This window comes from Primulina huaijiensis, chromosome 7 (genome assembly GCF_012295235.1).
Source record: "Primulina huaijiensis isolate GDHJ02 chromosome 7, ASM1229523v2, whole genome shotgun sequence".
In the NCBI taxonomy this organism is placed as follows: domain Eukaryota; kingdom Viridiplantae; phylum Streptophyta; class Magnoliopsida; order Lamiales; family Gesneriaceae; genus Primulina; species Primulina huaijiensis.
The window spans coordinates 8,793,294-8,801,991 of NC_133312.1; positions in this window are offsets into that span (position 1 = coordinate 8,793,294).

Here is an 8,698-nt window from a genome sequence, read left to right on the forward strand (position 1 = left end):
AATCAGCTCTGGACCCAAATAGATTTGGGTACCAAGATTATTCATTATTTGTGATTGAAAGTTACATCTAATTTGATCAAAGATTCAGTCTAGTACTTGAACAGTGGATGCTCAAGGCCTATGACTGAAAACGCTGAACTGATATCTCAACCGATCAAATATTATGGTCCCAAGATCAGTTTTGGGAATGCCTCACAAGGTAAAACCGTGGGTAAGAGTAAGCTTATACGTAGTAACTTTATCATTAATGATGTATTACTTGTTGACAATTTGAAATATAACTTAATCAGTTTCAGTCAACTATGCGATAATAATCATTCAGTTGAATTCAGTATGCATGCTTGTTGGGTTAAAAATGCAACTGATGATATAATTATGATAGAAAATAGATGTGGAAACACATACAAAGTTAGTTGGAGCAATCCACCCGATAAGCAAGTTTGCTTCGTAGCTTCAAATCAATCTCAGAACTGGCTCTCTCACAAAAAAAATGAACCATCTAAATTTCAAAACCATTAAAACTAGGAAAACAAGAACTGGTAACTGGTTTGCAAAAAAGTGATTTTTCAAAAGATAAAATTTGTTTAACTTGTCAGTTCGGGAAACAAGTGAGATATTCTTTCAAAAATAAAGGAAGTAAATCTTTTACCCGATACTTAGAACTGATGCATATGGATCTATTTGGTCCAATACCAGTCATGAGCTTAAGGAGAATGAAATACACACTTGTGATTGTTGATGATTTCTCAAGATTTACTTGGGTCATTTTTCTCAAAATCAAATGATCAAATTGCTTCACAACTGATAAAACTTTTCAAAAAAATTTTAAATGAGAAATCAATTGGGATTGACAGAATAAGATCCGACCGCAGAACAGAATTTGTTAATCAGAATTTGTCTCAATTTCTTGAAAATTTAGGAATCAGACATTAGTTCTCAGCTGCAAGAACACCACAACAGAATGGTGTAGCTGAACGAAAAATCGAACTCTTAAGGAGGCAACAAGAACAATGCTAGCTAATTCTGGTATTTTTCAAAGGTTTTGGGCAGAAGCAGTTAACACAGCGTGTTATACTCAGAGCACATCGATGATTAATAAGAATCATTCGAAAACACCATATGAGATCTGACATGGTAAGAAAAATGTGGTTTCATACTTTAAAATATTCGAGTGCAAATGTTTCATTCATAACAATGATAAGAATCACCTAACTTTCTTCGATGTTAAATCGGATGAAGGATTATTTTTAGTATATTCATCTATTAGCAATATAGAATTTTTGATAAGTGTACTCTTAATGTTGAAGAATCTATACATGTTGTAATTGATGATATTGTGCTAACTGATAAGCCAACTGATCCAGTTGAGCTGATAAATCACTTAAGAGATATAAGTTTGGAGATGATAGTGAAGATGAAAATCATGCTGTTAAAAACTTCCTTCAAACACTAGAGCCAGAAGTGGTAGAACCATCAGTTGGACATTATATAGTTCCTGATAATCAGTTTGATGAACAGATAGATAACATTCAACCTCAAACTGATGTTGTTCCAACTGAAGTAGAAGAAACTGATCAGTTACAAGCTAAACCAGATTTGCAAACGTGTCAAACAGATCCAAACTACAGATGGAGCAGGAATCATCCACAAAATTTGGTAATAGGTAATCCATATGCTCCAGTGAAAACTAGAAATCAAATGTTAAATTTGTTCATATATTCTGCTTTTATCTCGCAACTTGAACCGAAGAAACTAAAGAAGCTCTAGCTAATCCCAGTTGGGTCATTGCTATGCAAGAAGAGCTTAATCATTTTACACATAACAATGTCTGGAGGTTAGTTCCAAGACTTTCTTCAAAATCTATCATTGATACCAAATGGGTATACATGAACAAAATGAACGAAAATGATTCAGTTGTGTGCAATTAAGCAAGACTAGTCGAACAAGGCTACAGACAGGAATAACGAATAGATTACGATGAGACTTATGCTCCAGTTGCTAGACTGGAAACAATCAAGATATTTCTAGCCTACGCATCCTTCAAAAAGTTCAAAGTATATCAGATGGATGTGAAAAGCACATTTTTGAATGGTCGGTTAGAAGAAAAAGTGTGTGTAGAACAACCTCCAGGTTTTGTACATCACCTACTCCCTGATCATGTTTATCATCTTAATAAAGCTTTGTATGGTCTAAAACAAGCACCTAGAGCTTGATATGAGACTTTATCAAAGTTCTTGATTGATCATGATTTTACAGTGAGAACAATTGATAAAACTCTGTTCAAATTTACAAAGAAAAATAACTCATTACTTGTTCAAATTTATGTTGATGATATTATTTTTGGGTCAACTAACCCCAAACTATGCGATAAGTTTGCTAAGCTAATGCAGAATAAATTCGAGATGAGCATGATGGTTGAAATGACATTCTTCCTAGGTCTGCAAGTGAAGCAACCGGAAACTGATATTTATATCAGTCAGACCAAATACACAAATGAATTGCTGAAGAAATTTGGCATGGAAACATGTTCTATTGCATCCACTCCCATGAGTTAATCAGTTAAACTAGATAAAGATGAAGGATGAATATCAGTTGAGATGACACTCCACAGAGGTTTAATAGGTTCTTCATTATACCTAAGTGCTAGATGTCCTGATTTTATGTTTGTAGTATTCTTATTTGCCAGATTTCAAGCTAATAATAAGCAATTGAATTTCCTAACTGCTAAACGTTAATTGAAATATCTAAAAAGCACCCAAAATGTGGGCTTATAGTATGCTAAGAATTCATCTTTTGATTTAGTTTGCTATTCAGATGCAGACTATGCACGATGTAAGCTTGATCGCAAAAGTACAAGTGGATTATGTCAGTTTCTAGGAGACAAAATGATCTCATGGTTCAACAAAAAACAAACATCTATTGCTACTTCCACAATTGAAGTTGAATATCTAGCTGCTGGAATTTGTTGTGCTCAATTGCTCTAAATTCAGCAACAACTGAAAGATTATGGATTAGTAGTTGAAGAGTCACCGATTTTCTGTGACAACACCAGCTCGATAATCCTTCACATTGATATCAGACATCACTTCATCGGAGATCATGCTCTCAAGAAGTACATCACACTGGAATATATCTCAACTGAACAACAAGCAGCAGATATCTTCACCAAGCCATTATCCGAGACAAAGTTTTCTTACTTTAGAAATATTTTAGGGCTTATTGATTCATCTTTAAATGCTTAATTCAGGGGGAACGTTGAGTTTCAATAAGGCAACTGATAAGACAACAGCAAGTTGTTCATAAACTGAACTAAATCAGTTAGTATCTGAATAAACTAATCTTATCCCATAAGTTGATTAACATTATTTCGTTTAAGTTTCTTAACTGAAATCGTGACCAAGTATAAATTGCTTATTTAAATTTATTCAAATTTTAAAATCCAATGTTTAAATCCCGTTTTTTTATAACTGCCAAACTTCCTTTTTTAAATTTAAATGACCAATAGTTGAATATCTTATTTATTTGGACAAACTTATTACGGACTGCCACGTGTCCATAATTTGAACGGTCATGAGATATAAATAGAAATCGCCTTCTCACAAGTGTTCTGAACATTTCCCAAAATTTCTAAGTCTCGAATTCTTCAGAACAAATCACCTTCATTCTATTCTATTTCCTTACAGAGCAATTTCAAGATTCAAATAGCATCTCAAACACCAGCTTATTTGTTGAATACTGTTGTAATCGATTTTCAATCGATTCTCGCAACCTCCGAAGAATCTGTTCGCAGCCTATTTGAAAACATTGAAGCATTTGGGCTTCATACTTTTCTAGGGTTGGCGACCCAAGAAATCCACTCTATCGAGATTTTTTCAACCTATGAATCTAGCTCACTGACTGTTGACAGGAAGATTTAGATGAAGGTGAATGCCCACACTATGGTCGTGGATGAAGTGTTTTTCAGAACTATGTTTCAACTCCCAACTGAAGGCCTCTCCAGTTTCTCAGAGGTTTCTACCGCTGATATCAAAGAAATGCATACCCTTCTATCAGCTACTGGACAAATGATCAACGTGTCTGATGCAAAGAAGGAACGGAAGCCAGTGTACCAGCAACTGGCAGATATTGTTGCGAAGGGCATTCTAGCAAAAGCAGGTTCTTTTGCTACCCTCACTCTTGAAAAATTCCAGGATATGGCTGTTATTGTCAAGGGTATCAAAATGAACTGGTCATCTATCATCTTCACAATTTTGAAGAATATGGTGCAGACTTCGAAGCAGTCAAAAGGCTTTGCACTTCAGCTGAGTAGGCTAGTTGAGGATTCAGGGATACTCCCGGTATCTTCCTCTTCAGTTATTAAGTTCAAAATCTACCGAGCCGCCAAAGTTCAGCTCAAGAAATCATGCGTTGACAATCCAGCTGCTAAAACCAAGAAAACTGATAAGGTAAAACCAGCTGTTGCTCCCAAATCCAAAAGGAAACTACCTCTTCTGACAGTTACAATTCAGTTGGTTTAGCCAGCTGCCACGCTGAAACCAAAGAGTGCAGCTGACTACCCTTCTACAATCATTTATGAGTTTGGAGAGAAGCTGGAGCTGACTTGGATTCCAGCTCCTCTCACCACATTTGTCCGCCCTACAATTCTTCCTCAGGCAAGCTCAAAAGGAGTGCTCATCAGAGAGGGTGGTGGACACAACTGGGTCATCTTTAGATCTGCCTCACTCCCTAACTGATCTGAAGGGCAAGAAAAAGCTGATTGAAGAACCAAGGCATGCATATACGTAATTTTTTTCTTGAAACCAAGCATGCACCATATTTTTCATAATTACATAAAAATCATAAACATGATGCATATACATTTAAATCATGATAAAATGTGCTCAAGCAGCTGCTAGGACCAAAATCTCACCCCGGGTGCAAAATGATCATTTTGCCCCTGGAAACCCAAAATTACCGTTTTACCCTTGGACCTCTAAATTTTGACCTGAAGCTTACCAAACTCCTTAACTGTCCCAAAACATATTTATAAATGTTTCTTAGACGTAAACTCAAGCCCATTTCAAAACTTATTCTATTCTTTTTAAAACTTGGATCGGTTTTCCGGTTTTAGTCCGAACCAACCCGAAACTTAAGCAAATTTTTCCTAACTCGATCCATGACTCAAACCTCCATGACCAGCTTGTAACCCACTTATTTCAGACCACTTAGGACCTAGAAACAAGCCCAAAAGGTTGCTGGAATTCTCCAGCGAGAACACAAATTTTCAAGCTTGAGCGATGTTACGATAAAATCGTATCTCTCTCATTTCTTATCAGAAAATTATGAATTTGCCATCGAATCGAAGATAACGCAAAGTGATACAAATCATATGTTGAACACATTTCCAGAAAACCAACCAATAAGTCGCAGATTTTGAAATCACAGAAGTTGACGGGTTTTGATACACAGAAATTCCACAGCTTGAGCGAATTTACGATAAAAATCATATCTCCCTTTTTTCTTATCAAACAATTACGAATTTGCTATCAAAATTTAAGATAACAGAGAGTGCTATAAATCATATGTTGAACACATTTCCAGAAAACCAACCATTAAGTCTCCAATTTTGAAATAACAGAGGGTGACTGATTTTGATGCGTAGAAATTCCACAGCTTGAGCGACGCTACGATAAAAATCATATCTCTCTAGTTTTTTATCAGAAAATTACTAATTTATTATCAAATCAAAGATAACAGAGAGTGCTACAAATCATATGTTGAACACATTTCTAGAAAACAAACCAATAAGTCGCATATTTTGAAATAACAGAGGGTTACGGGTTTTGAGACACAGAAATTCCACAGCTTGAGCGACTTTATGATAAAAATTATATCTCACTTGTTTCTAATCATAAAATTACGAATTTGCTATCAAATCGAAGATAACAGAGAGTTCTACAAATCATATGTTTAACACATTTCCAGAAAACTAACCTAGCTGACCCTACGGCCCAAAATATCAGCCCCGTGCTCTAACCTAGGAGCCCCGCCGCACAAGCTTCAACCCTCCCTCGATCTAACCCCCTTCGGCCGACTCCTAGGCTACAACCAGCCATTCTTGGCCCCCTTCCAGCCTTGTCACGGACCCAAGAGGGTCAGCTCCTTGTCTGGAAACAAGACATGCATGACCACGCAACCCAAAACCTTTGATCTAGCCCACCCGAGCCAATATGCGCTAAACATCGATCATCCCTCAATTTTCTCGGCACTTAGACAACTCCAGCTTCTTTCTACCTTAGTTCATAAAGTTACCAGCCTATAAACACTCAGACATGACTGCCCCTTGCATAAAAGCCATGAAAATCGTAAGTTCCAAGCAAGAACATGCATATTTCATGATAACCGATGTATAACCGATACAACAAAGGATTTAAACGTTTTTCTTATGCAAACACACATATAACAATGTATAATAGCGTAAATGATGCAAAAATAATGATACATTGCATGCCTTGATGTTATGATGCTCGAAAAGTCGAAGAACTGTGCGAAGGGGAGGCACTGGAGGAGCTAGGGACGACTTTGCTTGAAATAAAAATGAAATGTAGGTGGTGGCTGCTGGTTTTTCACGTACAAGTGCTGCTGAAGAAAGGGGTGTCGGCTGATGGAGGTGAAAATAGGTTTAGGGTGTGTTTTCGGGTTAAAATAGTATAATAAACTCTAATGGCCCATTAATTATTGTTTAAAAAGTTTACAAAGAGTTTTGAACCCACTAAGCTTTAAAATAGGTCCATCAAGCAAAAACACACTCCCGAAAAATATTTCGTTTTGGTAAGTTTTTGAAAATATTACCAGGACCCTCAAAAAGTCCTTCGTTTCGATAAAATTCGCGTACCGATTGAAAATATGCTCCGGCAGGTAAAAGTATCCATCCAAAATCATTTCTTGAAAAATACATTTAAAACACCATATATTAATTAATAAAAATTAATCATGTAACTAAAATAATTTTTCTAATAATTCTCCGGTCTCCGTTCCTCATTCAAGCATGAAATGCAACTTAAAAATCCTAATGCATGAACTTTAAATAAACCATGAATTAAAACGTAAATTCATGAAAGAAACATGCATTTAATGTTTTAAAACAAATTAATAAAATACCAAAAGAAATTTAATAACTTGCATGCATGTGGTTTACGTGGACCTTCAAATTTTCGGAACGTTACATTTTCCATGAAATATTTTGAAATTCATTTCCTCAAATTCAGCAGCTTGCTCATTGCCTCAAATTTAGCAGCTTGCTCATTGACTTTTCTGACATAGCATAAATATCCTAAACTCAAACATTGCCAAGGAGGAGTATTTATTCTTTACACGATGATTGTGTTCGTCAATCACCTTCGGCTGTCAGTCGACCGATTTTGCTTTGTGTGCCGTTGAAATGGAGAGAGAACAAAGAAAAATTGGCAATGTTCATTTACATGATAATTCGAGTATAATCTAAATTATTTCCAATTTACTTCATGTATATTATGGCACATAACGATGAAATTGAAGGAAATATTTTTAGAATAAACATCGTCGTCTTGATTTACTCTAATATGTATAATTTAATTCATAAGACTTTAGAAAACAACTTCTTACTATGATTTTTATCTACCAAACGCAAGAAAATATCAACATTATTATTGACACACTCTGTAAATTCGAGTATAATATAACGCAATTCCAAGTTATTGCGTGTAAATTACGGTACATAGCATGGAAATTCGAGCATATAATTTGAGAACAACAACGTCATCTTGATTTAAACTCATAAGTATATTTAATTCGTAAGAGTTAGGAAAACAATTTCTTATCATTATTTTTGTCTACCAAACACACACATTATCAAAATAGTTATTTGCACAAAATATGATAACTTGGAAATAATATAACACAATTCCAATATAGTTCTTTTAAAATATGACAGATAATGAGTTTGGATCAAGATGACAATGGTTCCTCTCATAATATATGCTCGAATTTCTCCGTTATGTACCATAATTTACACGAAATACACTAGAATTGTGTTAGATTATTCCCAAATTATCATATATTTTTTTTCAATAATAATGTTGATAGTGTCTTGTATTTGGTAGATAAATATCATGATAAGATGTTGTTTTCCTAACTTTTATGCATTAAACATACATAATGAGTTTGGATTTTAAAAAAAATAAGGTGGTCCCGTCAAAATATATGCTTAGATTTCCCCGTTATATATATATGAATTTGACTCGAGACGACATTGGTTCTTCTCGAAATATATGTTCATGTTTCCCTTTTATGTGTCATATCTTACACGAAATGTATTATAATTGGGTTAGATTATCCCCGAATTATCATATTTTGTGTCACAATATGTTGATAGTTTTTTGTGTTTAGTATAGAAGTATCATGATAAAAAAGTTGTTTTTCTAACTTTTATGCATTAAATACACATGAGTTTGGATTTTAAAAAAAATGGCGGTTTCCCTCAAAATATGTGCTCAAATTTCCCCGTTATGTGTCATAATTACACGAAATACTCTGAAACTGCATTACATTATCTCTGAATTATCATATTTTGTGCCAATACTCATGTTGATAGTGTCTTGTGTTTGGTATATAAAAATAATGATAAGAAGTCGTTTACCTAACTCTTACTCCCACTACAAGAAAAAAGCCATATGACAAC